Raw genomic sequence first — 14,219 nt, forward strand, 5'->3', positions numbered from 1 at the left:
AATTATGTAACTTCTATCTTATAAACTATAAATTCAAAACAACGATGTAATAAAAGACGATAATAGGATTCGTATTGTCTGTTTAATTGCAATGGAAACAAAAAGTGTCTATACTGATTTTTTTTAAAAAGATACAAATACTGCTAAATTTTTTTTTTTGATATTATTTCAAATTTTTCCTCGTCAGAAAATTCAATCTTTAACTTTTCCTCTTTTTAAAGGAAATACATGTATTTCACTTCTGCTCGTGTTACTTTCTCTCGCTTATGATACTATCCTTAATTTTATTAAGGGGAAATTTACAAATAAGTTAATTTTCCAAGGACATCAGAGGAGCATTTTAAGTCAGTATATCGAAAGAAGAAAATACGGTTTTGGCTTTATTATGTTCTAGGAATTTGATGGAATTTTGAAATTGGCTTTAATAAGAGTATAGTAGAGGAATATGACAAATCAATAAAGGATGTTTCATGAGAATGACTATTTTATATGCAAATCTGATGTCATTAATTTGGTGCATTTCTAGGTTTCATTCAGAAATGCCTCAAAATGAATTAAGCATTTTCTTTAGAAATATTTTCTTTAGAATATATGTCCACATTCGTCGCCCAATCCAATTTTTGGAGAAACATTGTAGTGTGTAAAATACTTTCAGAAATCAAATATCTCAAAATTTTGTGATCGATGCACAATCAGCATTTAGGAGCTCAATTTGGAAAAGGTATTTGTATTTATTTTTTTACTTAAAGGAATTTCAATAATTCAGAAGGATGATTTTCAATTTCGTACATCACTTCCATATTTAAGGAAAAAAAAATATAGGACAAGATTTGTATTGACACCGTAAACCTTATTTTTCAACGGTCATATTGAGTTATTAAATAAAGTGTAGAAAAGTCAACAAAGGATGTAATTGTCACTATTTAAAGTGTTTTAAGGTAGACTAAACTTATCAAAAATATATGTTTTTGAGCGGATAGTCGATGTTTAAATAAACCAACCATTTCAATATTTATTCCATTTTCATGCAAGAAACGCTGAGCCTGTGAGATCTGCTTCTCATGGGAATTGTTTGTTCGAGGAGTACAATTTCATGTATTAAAAACCTGAACCACGAGTGCTGCCTTTCACTGCAGCACGAAATATATATTTGTCTGATTTCTAGTCATGAAAAGAACAGGAAATCAATTTCGTCCAATTTATTCAATGGCAATGATTAGTGTAAATGTGACAAATCAGCAATTGTACTTTTAAGAGGACTTGGTGAATACAAATAGAAATGATCGATACCAACAATATTCCTCTAGGGAATCTAATGATATGTATTGACCGTGTCTACATTGCAATATTCATGTAAACCAGGTCAGTTCGGGGTAACATGTTATGTTCATAAGATGTGAACATCATTACAAAAAGAAAAAATATGATATATTATGCAAGAAAGATGATCTTATAAAAAATAGTAGCTTGCGAGGATGCAAAAAAATTTTGGGAGAAGAACAAAAGTGGAGTCAAATAGGTCATAATAAACATTTATAATCAAAATTGGGAGGATTTTTATAGCTATTAAGTGGGATGAATATTTATATTAAACTATACAACACCAGAGAATTAAGTACGAGATCAATATGTTTCGAATTAAGACATTTAAATATATTTGTTTTAAAATTTCATTTAAGCAGTAATATAAGCAAAATATGTACTTTTGATTATCTTCTTTTTTTTTGCCTTCAACATGTCTGATTTCTGGAAAGATATGAACAATTCAAGTGCAAATGCAGAATGCATTGCATTCATGACCTAGAGCCCTAATTGATAGTTCTTTGTAGATGCATTCTGTGCGTTATTATTTTGATATCTGGGGAGAAAATGTACTCGTCTTGATTAATATTCGTATTGATGTTGATTGACATTAATTAGGTACAAAATAATTATAAAAGATTAAAGTTTTTATTGTTTCCCTTAAGTTTAAAATTTTTAACGTGTCTATTGAAATATATCGCGAAAATGAACAGTATTCAAGCTCAAAGTCCATCAAACAATACGAAACAGGAGCAGAGCAAATAGGGACCTCCAGAACACCACAGGTGGAATCTGGCGACATACAGGAATGAGTATCCCCTGCCGACTGATTACACCCTCCTTATCATGCTCCTTGTCTTGATCGAGAAATATCAGAAAAACCGTCGTCAATTCAGTGTGTAAATAATGGACCAACAATTAGTATGAAGAAAGTCAGTCAGCATTTTATTCTTTGATAATTTTTATCGGCAGCAAAGTTAAGGTTACAAAAAGGAGGCGGAGCCTAATTAGTACGGGAAAACTTAACTGTGACATCATACAAAATCTTCATCATACAACAATTCTTTAAAGTACCATATAATGAGGTGATTTGCTATTTTAATATGTAGGAAACAATCAAACTACATCAAAACTAACTAAGCATGCAGATTTGTCGTTAGTTAAATCCCACATAACAAGTTATAAAGAAGTCACTGACCGCAATCCACTTGTCGATGTAACGTCATTGCGTAAAACGTGACGCAGTTTGTATGCAGTGAGAGGTAGATCAAGTAATATTTTCTCAACGAAAAATGTATTCAATAAAAAAATGAAATATCATATACAGATATTCTACAGGTCATTAACTTGGATTCAATGTAGTTTTCACGATTTTATTGATATATCATCTGTCTATTTCGTATTTAATTGACACTGCCGTATATCTGTGTGCAAGTACATGTAAATCGGAGGGTAATGTGAGGGTCGTAATAAATCGATCTAGTGCAAGGGCAAACACTCAATTGATTCTAGTTAATTCTAGAAGGATAAGGGTGTCTGAAAAGTGCTGCGATACTGATAAAATTTGAAAATAATTGATTTATATTTTATGCCGTTGACCAGCAAAAAACAGCATTCGGTCATACAAGTATGATTTTAACAATAAAATTGCAGAATCTAGATAGGATCGCAGCTTCTTTCAAAAACTAATATGCGTTTTTATAATATTTATAAACTAAACTTAACGTAGAACCTACGTCGTATGGCATCATAATTAGTAAATGTGTTTAACATGTGCTAGATCCATTATGACGTCATAATTAATTCAATGTCACTTTTTTCCGTACTTGACAGCTTCAATAAAAATGGTAGAAAATACTGCATTTTGAAATTCACAGAATTCAATCATGCCGAAATAGTCTTTATTCAATTCATATATTTTTTGGTTTATAATGCTTAATGGCAATATATTTTTGGAATAAGAGAAAACCTGTAGGCACCTTTAATTTACTAGATCTAGACCTAAAGTTGACAAACCCAAGACTATCGTGTGTAATAAAAATACAATGTATACAACTTTCAAATTTGAATGGTATGTAACCATTTTGAGGGAATGCAAAAATTGTAAGAAATCTTTAGTTGCCAGCTAAATAGTGTATTATCTTGATGAAATGTGTCTAAGTCAAGCTGTACCTGTTGTAGATCGTGTGATCGTGTGTACATTTTTGGGATATCTATAGTGAAATCATGTGCATTCATTTTCACAATTATGTGTTAATCATTCATATTCTTGGTGTTTTATTACAATTTTTCTATTAAATATGATCTTTTTGATTTAAAGGTACAATTTCTGATAAATATTTAATCTGAAGGTTACCCCAAACAGTCATTTCATTATCAAATCCCGTGTAAGTGTAAAAGGTCAAGAATAGGAGTATCAGTAAATAGCCTATCTCTCATTAGTTAGAGGGGAAAGGTATATATTTTAATCACTTTTTGTTATCATTTTGGTATGTTCGTCATCATATTAAAGATTGAAAACATTGTGACAAAGACTTCCAAAAAATATTTACAAATTGAGGTGCAAAATTGACTAAAAATAATAGAGTTCATTTGACTATTTTTTTAATGGTGGACTTATCTTTTATGTCAATTGAATAAAAAAGAAATTATTCTTGAGAAAATATTGTTTAATATTGTTCAGTTACTGTGAAATCACTAATTTTCGTGGGGGTTTAATTTTCGTTGTTTTCGAGGTATGAAGAGACTCACGAATTCATGTCCACCACGAAATGTCAATTTTCATATGCACAACTACTAAAGAGTTCTTCATCCACGAAATCAAATCCCCACGAACCAACCTTTTTTCCTTCAACCACGAAAATTTGACCCCACGAAAATATGTGATTTTACAGTAATAAAATCTATAAAGGACGATGTTTGAAGAAGTATTTTTGTGATTTTTCATATTCCTTTTTTGACAAGAACCCCTAAAAATATTTGAAAATATGAAGTCGCAATATGTTATTACCTTATCAAGTTTCACAGCCTGTACTAGATTTAAAAACAAGGAAACATATCATGATATTTTAACTGATTGATAAGCAAGTACTAATCTATCATTTTGAAAAGTTTGAAAATCTTGTGACAAAGACTTTTCCGACATAGGTTCTACCTTAACTAAACTTATACACTAACTTAACTTATAAACTAAACTTAGAATTTTAACTTGGTTATGCCCTAGCACAAGTGAAATTTATAGATGACCTCAATACTGCAAGTAAATGTACTAAAATCATGTGACTGCCGCATCACGTGACAAATCTAAACATAAAATCTAAACGTCTTCAATATGTAGTTATTAATCATAAGTTCAATTATCCGATATAAATAATGTACTAAACATAATCGCCATCCCGAATATGAATGCACTTTTAATTACAAAACAATATTGTCGATATTTCCATTTCGCACCTTAACTGTACTGCATTTGCTGACCAGGCCATTGTATCGACCATACAACTTACGAAATGATTTATATTATTATTTATACGTTACTGCTGATATTCTTGTTTTCATCACATTGTTTGTCAATAATTTACCTCTTTTTAGAAATTGCACTGAACTCTTGCGTATCGAATCAACTGAGAGATATTAACCCCGTATGCAGGTGACGAAGGTATTCCTGCATGTACTGTTTTCTATTTTATCGAATCGACATAAGAATGGATATAACCATTGAAAATTGACAATGCGTCGTAGATATATCTAAATGTCGAGTTGATTGATTGATTGTTTATTGTTTAACGTCCCTCTCGAGAATTTTTCACTCACATTGAGACGTCAAGATGCCAGTGAAGGGCTTCAAATTTTGACCTCTACTCGGCACTCAGGGCCATTGAGCAGTGAGGCTTCAGCCTGCCGCTGACACGGGGCCCTGGATTTTAAGGTCTCATCCGAAGGACCTGCAACTTTCACTTCAAAGTGCCTAGCGCATGGGGAAGGAACAGTTGCTACCCATTTTATCGACTAGGTCAGTTGTGGCCGAGAAACGAACTCACGGCCTCCGATCAAGGTGCGAGTCCTCTACTGACTGAGCTACTGTGAACGGTAAATGACGAGTTGAAGGCCACAGCAAGTGTTTTCTTCTTTTTTACGGATCTTTTTCTTTTTTCTTTATTAGTTTATTTCCCTTTTCATATATTTGGAGGAATTTTAAAAAAAAAATTCCATGCATATTTTTTGCAGAATTTACTAAATAAATTATATACATTATCAAATTGCACATATAAAAAAAGTTTATCTAATTTATTTGAATTTCAGATGTTTGCAAATGTCAAATGCGTAATTTGTAAATCGATTGCCAAAATAATCAGTTTGCATTTGAATAGATTGTCTACACAATTACTAGTGACCTTTTAATCTTCCAGCAACAAAATAAATGCAATAGAACTAGGCAGCCATTTACCTTATTAGAATCCAAAGCGTTAACTTCTTGAAATATTGATTATAATTTAAGTTACATCCATAAAAAAGCAGTTCATGCGCTTTCAGATTAAGTAGACCATTGAGTTGGCTTTAAATATTTCTTTTTTTTTCCTATGAAAAAAGAATGACATCGCATTTAGGGGAAAACACACAATGCAAAAATTGATCAATACATTATAGGAATAAAAGTATTACCTTTTCCCGACGTAACGCATTTGACAATTTTTTGAGATGATATCAATTTTGCTCACTAAAATTTGAAAGCTGTAGTCCTACTTAATTTACTTAAGTTTGGAAATATTGAGTCTTATAGGACCAAAACATACTGAAATCCCCGAACAAAAAAAATACTTTTTATCACAATCAACGCTTTTAAAATAGATTGGTTAGATGTTTGTGTTCACAAATTAATTGCTTTTGTTTTATAATGATGACGATTAAGAAAAAAATATGAAGCTTAAAAAAATGTTTTTTATATAAATTTTCCATGAATACAGACATTGTACGATTTGTTAAAAGAAAAAGTAATAATAGTAATATTGTTGTAATTTCTCCTTGTAAAATGAGACCAGATAACTTACGTGCACTTCAGGAAATTGAGCACTATTTTAATAATGTTTTATAGCTTTATGAGGTCACATTTCAACTAAAACAAAAACATGATGATCAAAATATCGGTATGTATCTCCTTCATTAAAAATCTAGATGACCTTAAGGTTCAATAACCCTCTGCTCACTCATATGAAAATTTTATTTAGTTTTTATGATTTTCCAAATGAAATATATATGCTGAATAAAATAAAAACAATTATATCATGGCTTGCGGGACTAAATTTGACAAAAAGGCACTTATGTCGTTAAGATTTATCGCTGTTATCAGAGTATCAATGTACCTTAAGGCCGGTGGAATTTTAATATGTTGTTGTTTAAAGAATGGCCATTTAAATGTAAACATGATTTTTTTGTAAAGTTGGAAATGTTAATATAAGGTCAATCATCCATATATAGATATCATTTTTCAAACAGTGGTTTGAATGAGAAATTAAATGAGTGAATTCTTTCATTGAAAATTAATGCAAGAAACACAATACTAAGCAGTGTCATCAGTTGGACTTCAAAGATTTCTGAATAATTTGTTTAATAGTTATATAATGATTGCAATTTCTGGTTCTTATCATTCGGAACCATTTATTATATCCATGTACTCTAAAATGAAATGGTAGCTCTAACGGTCCATCATTTTGAACGTGAACTGTGGTTCTTAATTCCCCTCGCTAAAGCTTATACTTAGGTATACATGTACTGTGAAGCAATTATCTACTGGAAGTTAAAAATTAAAGGAACCTTTTCATTGAAAAATAAAATATTAACATAGATTTATATCGTATGTATCAACTATCAATAACAACCAATGAAAATGAGAGAAAGTGTTTTGTGATTGGCTGATATTTTAAATTTGTTGTTTTGAAAAAATTATGTATTTCTTATAAAAATTTTAAAAAGTATCGAAAAAATAAATTTTACGTTGAATTTTCCTTACAAAAGGGATAAATTCTTAAATAAAAGACCTACTAACAGCCTTTGAAACTCTTTTGAAATCTAAAACTTCCTCTTAGTCTCACAGCTGTATGTTTATCATCCCCTTAAATAATAATTAAGTCTATTGTGTTATCATTATACATGTATTTTGCACATTGATTGTTGTGAAAAGGATAATTCAATTAAAAAAAGGAAGAAAAACTACCTTTAAACTTAACTACTTTAAGAGGAAATATAAGCTTCAATTCGTTTTTAAAAATCTTTCTTAGAAAAAAAAACTCAGTGTACATTAAAAATTAACAATTGATGTTAGTTCTAGAGCATTTATAAGTGTTATGCAGAAAAGCCTCAAAATGATTCTCCTATGTACTTATTTTCATTAACAAAACACCGATAGTGCCTTCCACCGGCACCCACTTCAGTTATTGGATATATTTTGTAAAATGCTTTGAAAATTCACATGTATCAAAATCTTTGTGATTCTGAAAGAAAATTCCACTGAAAAATGGTGTCTTCTGCAACTTCTTAAAAGAAAATTAGGGGAAATGCTTCAGTTCATGACATCACAATTAGCATTATGGAGGTTATATTTGAAAACCTATTTGTATGTATTTTTTCTGCATTGAATTTCAATAATTCAAAAAAAAAAATCAAGTTTCTTCTATCAATTCCTTATTTTAGAAAAATACAGGGCAAGCTTAAATTTTGGTTTGAAAACATACCGTATTCAAATTTATAGTATTTACTTGTCAAATACTAATGTTTTTTTTTTAAATCACAAACTTTACTATATGCGTATCATAATTAGTTGCTCACCTATTGTAATGTTGGATCCTCCGACAAAACATATAATTATAAGTATAATAAGTATATTATACACAGTAAGCCAAAGTCCTTTCTTTTTCACAAGAATCACTTTAAAAGACATGACAGTATTTTCCAATTAAAATTTCCCTTCGGTTACATATTCATTGTCTTGAAGAATTCAAATATCCAACTGTTCTTAAAGGTTTGTATCAATACATCTATCTTCCTCAATACAAAGTGTGATAATTTTCTTAGCATATTAACAGAAATGTATTAATCACCTAATTATCCGAAAACATTGATTATAGCATACTTTTCAAATGTAAGCTGAATTGAATCAAAACGGTAAAATGCGTTATGGTGTTAACTGCATATTACTAACTTTCGAGCGATTGTCTCTTACTAATCAATATAGTCGCTCTAACGTTCACGTGCCTAAAAGGATGATCTTAAATAGGATAGAACTGTGTCTCTTTTATCAATGTATTGATCTTCAATGTTACATTATTACCCGCTTAAGGTAATCATAAAAATAAAAAAAATACTTTAATTTAGTGATGCGTTTAATATTACATGACTATGACCTACATCAAATATTTTAACAATTGTCATACAAAAGATTCAAATAAGGTCTTTGGAGAAACTTTTTTATCGAAACAAATGACCTGTGAAATCTATATCTGTAAAAGATTCAAAAATTAGAGTTTAAATTAGATATGGGTTAGAATCAAGGATTGCTTTAATGTGGGCCAAAATTCAATGTCAGGGTCGAAGGGCATATCAATGGCACAAAGCAAAAGGCTTTGTAATGAGAAATACACATGTGAATACCCGCGGTATTTAAGCACCAACTGTTCAAAAGTTATCGGCAGGTTTTTTTTTTTGTTTTAAAGTTGTTCAACAAAAGGCCGAACTCCAAGGTCAAGGTCAACAGATTGGAATTGTTAGAATTCAAAGGTAGGACTTGTGGCATAGAATACATATGTGAAATATGAGAAGTCTTTCGTGCTAATTGCAAAAATACATTTTATAAAGTTTAAAATGACCTTTTTTTGAAATGACAATAACATCAGAACGTACACTGTTACAGTAGGACTTTTCTACACTTTACACATGTAAAACAATTTCTCGCGAATATTTGAAAAGAAGGCCTAGGGTTTTTGATATCATGCAAAACCTGCTTCTTCGATAAAAAAAAAATCGGAAATTTACACATCTTGTGGTTGGTCATCAACAAAATAACTTCGTTTAAAGTCTGAGATACTAGTTTCTCATTTGTAACACATTTATTTTTATATTTTTCTTGTCTTCCAGCTCTTAGTGATTATTTCCCTATTTCCATTTAGGCTTTTTCATCGTTAATTTCTGTAGCAAAGTTGTACAAAACATTTCAACAGATTTTTTATTAAAAGGTTTCAATGTAAAACAGTTTATTCTGCTTGATTATTTTCACATACAATATCATATGATATTTTTGCACAATATAAAAGATAGTGTATCTGTTTTGTCCGTTTGTCAATTTATTGGTCACAACTCTTTCATAAATACTTCTGTCTTTATATCTTATTAAAGTTAAGCTAAATCAATTATCAGACAGACCGTCGTTACAATATTTCAAAACAAGTTGAAGTGGAGAAGGAATACTGAGAATTGTCAAAATTTAAAAGGTTGTGTTGCAACCACTATTGAACTACGACCACTATTGGAATGATTATAGCAATAGTTGTTGAGAGTGCATTTCACTAGCATAAATAGTTAGTAACCACTATTGAAATACAATCACTATTGAAATAATTTTATCAATAGTGGTTGAGAGTGCATTTCAATAGCAAACATAGTTAGTAACCACTTTTGAAATACAACCACTACTGAAATAATTATATCAATAGTGGTTGAGAGTGCATTTCAATAACAAACATAGATAGCAACCACTATTGAAATACGACCACTATTGAAATGATTATAGCAATAGTGGTTGAGAGTGCATTTCAATAGCAAACAAAGTTAGTAATCACTATTGAAATACGACCACTATTGAAATGATTATATCAATAGTGGTTGGGAGTGCATTTCAATAACAAACATAGTTCTGAAGACATGACGTTATTAATTTGTGATACATTTACCTATTTTAAACAGAAAAGCCTCAAAATGACACATTTCAAGGTTTATTTTCCTTTAGAAAATAGTGTCCACAGCCGTCGCCCATTTCAGTTTTTGGATATATTGTGCAAAATTCAATGAAAAAATCAGATATATCTAAATCTTTGTGGGCGATTCCTGTACACAACATTTACGAAAGAAAATTCCATTGCTGAAAGAAAGTTCCATTGAAAATTGGAGTCTTCTGCAACTTAAAAAAACGGGGAAATGCATATGTTTATGACGTCACAATTAGCATTTAAAAATACATGGGAGTAAAATAATTTGTATGATTTTTTTTTTGCATGGAATTTCAATGATTCAGAAAGCGTGTGTTTTTATTTTTTATTACAGTTTAATTTTTAAGGAAATCACAGGGCAAGATTTCTATTAAAACCTTACCTAATTCTTCAATTTCGTCTTTCAGAGGGGTGATTGGGACAGAAAATGATTCTTAGTACTACTTACAAAATATATTTATATGCTAATTTTGATCTTTACCCTGGTATACATGTATATGATATAGGGAAGTCAAATCGGTCAATTTTTAATGCTCGGTTACCCGGACGTTTTTCCGATCGAGTACCCGGGTACTCGGTAAAAAGTGTAAATAAAAATGAACTAGAGGTACTGTGAGCAATGAGCTCACTAAATGATACCCCCCGCTTCCCATATGGTTATAACTGATGACAAAGTCCATGATTTGCCATGGCCGGTAAACCCAAAATATGTGTCAGATCAAAAAGTAAAATAGGAGGTGCACAATGGCAATATGTAATAAAGATTCTGTGAAAGTTTCATTAAATTTCACTGAGTGGTATAAGAGGAGTTGCGGATAAGAGATAGGTACTCTAAAGCGTAACAGACGGACGGACGGACGGAATTAACGATTACTATATACCCTCCCGCTTTTCAAGCGGGGGGTATAACAAGTAAACAAGTTCTCATAACAGAGATGATTTACGATTTTTGCACACTTTTTCACTCCTATATTATAAAGTATTTCGGCACGGTATTTTGTAGTTTAGTGCAACGATGGACATCAGTTTTTAAAAGCCTTTGCCTTCAACCATTTGTATTGGCGTGTAATCAAACAAACGATATCAACAATCGCACGTGTAATATCTGTCTCTTGTCCGAGAACTTACGGCTTCTAGGAAAATTGACAAAATCATCCAACTTATTTAAACACAATAGACCTTAAACGATGTTTGTTCAGTGAAAACAAACAAAGTAAATCAAAAATAATGGTCCGGGACGAGGACGTTCGATCGAGTACCCGGTCAACCGGGTACTCGTTGACATCCCTAATATGTAATGTTGCCAATGTTTATAAATGTTGCTTATGTAACTGAAAACAATATAATGTACAATGAAATATATGGAGAAAACGAGCTGTTTTCAATCTCAAAAGTCCATTAATCAATGATATCAGGAGCAGAGAATACACGGACGTTTTAAACACTAGAGGTGGGATCAGGAGCCATGGAGGGGTGAGCAGTATCAACCTGAAGTTGACGCACAGAAACAGGGGAATTTGCCTCTCGCCATATAATCAATAAAAAATAAACACAACAAGTATTTGTCAATTCCCCCCGTTATATACCAGAGTTATTTTTTTACTCTTTTTTGATTAGAAAAACACCAATGAAAACAAGATGTGTTTGTAAAACACTGGTGCCCCCGTATGGCAACATAGCAAAGATTAAGCTTTTCTTAAATGCAAATTTATTTAATTGGTACCAAAAGTAGGGTATTCTCACTGGAAAACAATTGTGAAATTTGAAAGTAGGATAATGTTAAAGTTTTTTAATAAGTACAAAAATCTCCAAGGTCAAGATCAATGTTATTAGTACCAAATGAAAGGTCTTGCCATATAAAATACTTATTTAGAGCATGAAAGCCCAAGCCCTAACCGTTCAGAAGTTATGGTAAACGTTCAATTTCTTAAAAAGTAATTCAAACTTCAAGGTCAAAGGGTCAAAGTTATTGTTATCAAAGGAAAGGTCTTGTCATATATCATAGGATCAAATATGTAAAGTATGAAAGCTCTAGCCCTAACTCTTTAAAAGTTATGGTCAAGGTTTGCTTTTCTAAAGTAGGTCAATCTCGAAAGTCAAGGTCAAAGGGTCACAGTTCTTGGTATCAAATGAAGGGTCTTCTCACAAGGATTACATATATGAAGTATGAAAGCCCAATTCCTTAACATTTAAAAGTTATGGCCAAGGATAAAGTTATTTCACAAGTACAGAAATCTACAAGGTCAAGGTCAAAGGGTCAAAGTTAATGGTATCCAGTGAAAGGTCTTTTAACAAACATTACATATGTGAAGTATAAATGTCCTGGTGTCTACTGTTCAAAAGATATGGCCAAAGTAAACTTTTAAAATTTTCATGTAAAAGTGGGTCAAACTCCAAGGTCAAAAGGTCAAACTTGGTGGTACCCAAAGAAAGGTCTTGTCACAAGGAATACACATATGAAATATGAAAGTCATAACTCCACTAAATCAAAAGTTATGGGCTAGGTTAAAGTTTTTGCGGACAAACAGACAAAAAGCTAGAGAGACAGACAGACGGATGGACAAGACACAAACTATATACCCCCGATACTTCGTTTACGGGGGCATGAAAATTTTCACATACATTTTAATTTTGTTTAGATAGTAATCAATTAATAATTGCTTTAAGTTGATAAGTTCATCTGTCAATAGGAATGTTATCATTAGGAAAAGTGTTTTTTCATCTTGTTTAACGTGGTGAAGTCAAATATAAGTTTGTATACTTTATTGAATGGAAAGTTGTGATTGATTTTGTTTGCACCATCACCTTGTGCTTGATAATCGCTTTCAGCTTTAAAATCGATAGCGATGATCATAGTTGAGCTAAAAGAACAATTCACATTCAATGACGGACAATCCATGATTGTACATTACCTTTTTAATAGGGTAATTGATTTCAATTTTGAATCAATTCAACAATGCAACATTGAATTAATTCTGCAAACCATTCTGTATGCATAGGTGATTACAAGGTCAAGTTCGTGAAGTAGACAATACAATTGCTTCTATCAATTTATTCTTATGCAAATATTTTTCAAAGGGAACCAACGAATTGATATCTTCTGAAAATATCCAGAGTTACATTTATTTTAAATTTGCAACGGCAACTTTAACATTGAAATTTAACGTCATATATATAATTAATAATGTACATAATTAAAAACTTAATCTTAATATTTTTCTTGCATAGAAAATGCTCTACTCAGCTACTTTTGTATAACAAATGAAAATAGAATTGTGTTATTTTATTGTAATAAAATTAGCAGCTTTGAATACTTAGTTGAAATTATTAACAGTTAGTCTAAAAATATCGATAAATGTACCTTTTATGAAATTTATGAATTGCAAAGGTTAATTGTCGGCATTCTATCAGCTTAGTGAACTTACAATTTTGAAAAAAAAATCGTTTGCAATTGGATTACAAAAATACTGGAAATATTGGAAAATCTTAGGAGATGCTTACTGCTTCATAGCACCAGGGTCCGCCGTCATAATGCTTTGAGAATTCTCAAAAAAATTCTCAGCTCAAGTCTTGAGAATTACTAAGCTGAGAATTAGAGAATAAAACGGAGTTTAAGGAATTTTTATTTTTCTCAGCTTTTCTATGACGGCCACTGAGTCTGAGAATTTTGGATTTGAGAAAATTCTCAGACTTGAGAGCATTCTCAGACTTAAGTATGTTTTATGACGACGGACCCTGATCCTACCGTCTGAGGTCTTTGGAGCCCCCTTTTTTGCTTTGCTCCCGATTTGTAAGATTTCAATGGGCTCTTGACCTTGATTATTGCTCGTTGTTTCCATAATTTCAAAAAGATGCCCTTTTTTATTTAACATTAATTATAAATGACAATTGTGCAATTTATATTAGCAACATGAAATGTATAAACTTTGTTAGCCAAATAAT

This window comes from Saccostrea cucullata, unplaced genomic scaffold (genome assembly GCF_032062105.1).
Source record: "Saccostrea cucullata isolate Sc308-1 unplaced genomic scaffold, CSIRO_AGI_Scuc_v1 ctg2499, whole genome shotgun sequence".
In the NCBI taxonomy this organism is placed as follows: Eukaryota; Metazoa; Mollusca; class Bivalvia; order Ostreida; family Ostreidae; genus Saccostrea; species Saccostrea cuccullata.